We start from the raw sequence: 2,415 nt of genomic DNA on the forward strand, positions 1-2,415 counted from the left end.
GTGCCCGTGCCCACCCAGCAGCGGGGCGCTCTGCGGGCACAGCCCTGGCTCTGCTGCAATGGGCTTGGAGCAGAAATCAGCTCTGCAGGCGCTGCCTGCGGCCGGGACTGTGCTCAGAGAGCCTCTCCGGTGCCAGGTTCCCGCAGGGCAGCCGCTGCTGTGTCTGTCCCACCGCGGGAGCCCCCCCGTCCCGTGGCCGTGGGTGATGCAATGAGGAGATTGCATCAGACTGAGCCCGTGTGAGCGATGGAATCATCCTCACCGCCCAGAACGGCTCTGCCGAGCTCCCCTCCCCTGCGAGGTTACTCACTGAGCGGCTGAAGAACCGGGATGAGAAATCCCACCAGGTAGTGGGGGAGCAGCGGGAGAGAGCGCAGCTCCCACGGGGAGAGGCTGAGGGAGCTGGAAAGGGGCTCAGCCTGGAGAAAAGGAGGCTCAGGGGGACCTTGTGGCTCTGCACAACTCCCTGGAGGGATCGGGCTCTGCTCCCAGGGAACAGGGTCGGGATGAGAGGAAACGGCCCCAAGTCGCACCACTGGAGGTTCAGGCTGAATATGAGGGAAAACTTCCCTGAAAAGTGGTCAGACACAGGTTGCCCAAGGCACTGATGGAGTCACCATCCCTGGGAGGTGTCCAAAAGGAGCGTGGTGTGGCACCTTTAGGCAGCCATTCACATTGTTTAGTGTGAACACTGCACGTGCTGGCTTAATATTTGGACTTGATGTTCTTAAAGGTCTTTTTGAACCATAATAATTTTGTGAAGTTGACTAGTTAATAGAATTCATTATTTAATTATTTAACTATTTAACAGATTTAATTTCTTTAAAGCCTTTCAGTTATTCCAGTTTGACCATCTGGCTTCTGTTGAAGCTGCTCCTCAATGACAGTGGGGAGCTGAGGAGAGATCTCAAAAGCATTAGCTGGAATGAGAGCCCTTGAAGTTTGAAAGGAAAGAGAGAGAAATGGGGTCTATTCCCCAAAATAACAGGTTTAAAACCCAAACACTGTTCAGGTATTCATCCTGGCACAGCAACCAGTATGGCCCAGGGCACAGAAACGCACAGCACTGACTGCCCATGCTGCCCCTCCACGAGGCTGGGAAGGCAGCAGGGTCCTGTCGTGGGCCTGGGTCGGGACTGAGGAGCAGCAGTTTGGGGACATGGCACTGAAGGGGAGCGCTGAGGGCTGTCATGGGGAGAGTTAACTCCGGTTGAGGAGGTTCAGTTCCACACACCAGCTTGGTTCACGCTGCGGTAGAGTCAGATATTGCACGGCAATCTTGGGATACCTCCGGCGCGGCTCCCCAGAACCACCCGGACGGAGGGGGGCTCACGGCTGGCACAGTTAATGCTGAGCCTGGAGAAGCCGCGTGTCCTGGGCACGGCCATGCCCGGTGTGTGCTGCCCAAACGACACACACAGAGCACACACAGCACACGGTGCACACACACACCACACACACACACGCTGCACACACAGCACACGGTGCACACACACACAGCACACGGTGCACACACACACAGCACACGGTGCACACACACACAGCACACGGTGCACACACACACAGCACACGGTGCACACACCCCGTGCGAGGCACAGCCGCCACTTTTTTCCTTTCTGGTGCGTGTTCCCCCACGGCTGCAGAGGGACGGCCGGGCCCAGGGCTCCTTCAGCCTCCACCTGAGCTGCCGGACAGCCTCAGGTCCCGCAAACCCGAGGGTTCTCTAGTGTCACACCCCGGCGGGTGACAGCGAGCTGTCCCAGCCTGCGCTCGACGCTGAGCTCCGGCCCCGCCGCCCCCGGGCCCGCCCCGGCGGCGCCGCCGCCAATGGGGGCTGCGGGGCGGGACGCGGGGCACTCCCGCTGCCCGGGCCGGGACGGGCTTCGAGCCGCTCCGCTCCACGCGGGGCAGCCGAGTCACTGCCGGTGCGGTGCCGGTCCGGGTTCGGGTCCGGGTCCGGGTCCGCGCCGTCTCTGCCGGTCCCGCCGCTCTGCCGGTCCCGCTCCGCGCCGTGCTGCCGGCACCGGGACCCAGGTAAGCCGCGGGGGTCGCGCACCTGCCCGCCCGCTCTCGGCGGTGCCGGTTCTCCCCGGTGCCGGTGTCACCGCCGGGCCGAGGCGGTTGCGGGTCGGGGGCACCGGCGGGCCCTGCGGCGGGTCCCGCTCCCGACAGCGATACACGTGGGCTGCAGCCGGCTCCGCGATCACCTCCGAACGCCGGCGGTACCGGGCCGGGCGGCACCGGGACGATGGCTGGGTGGGACGGGAGATGCGGAGACCGGAGCCAGGGTCCCGGCGGGTGCCGGGCGGGTGATGCGGGGCGGCCGCGCCGCGGCGGAGCTCCTGGCCGGGATGTGCCCGGGCATATCCCGGAGCGCCGCCGCCTTCCCCGAGCTGGCGGCGGGGGGCGCCGGCG

The 2,415-nt window shown here is 64.2% G+C and overlaps 1 protein-coding gene across 1 annotated transcript in view; it reads left to right on the plus strand.

Annotated features, from left to right (window-relative positions):
• The first annotated feature begins 1,865 nt into the window (after positions 1 to 1,865).
• EDA2R (ectodysplasin A2 receptor) overlaps positions 1,866 to 2,415 on the plus strand; it is a 13,481-nt gene continuing 12,931 nt past the window's right edge. Inside the window, exon 1 of the mRNA XM_015626842.2 lies at positions 1,866 to 2,034. The gene's annotated coding sequence lies outside the window, so the exon portion shown is untranslated. The remainder of the gene's footprint in view (positions 2,035 to 2,415) is intronic.

The sequence above is a fragment of the Parus major genome, chromosome 4A, assembly GCF_001522545.3.
Source record: "Parus major isolate Abel chromosome 4A, Parus_major1.1, whole genome shotgun sequence".
Classification (NCBI taxonomy): Eukaryota; Metazoa; Chordata; class Aves; order Passeriformes; family Paridae; genus Parus; species Parus major.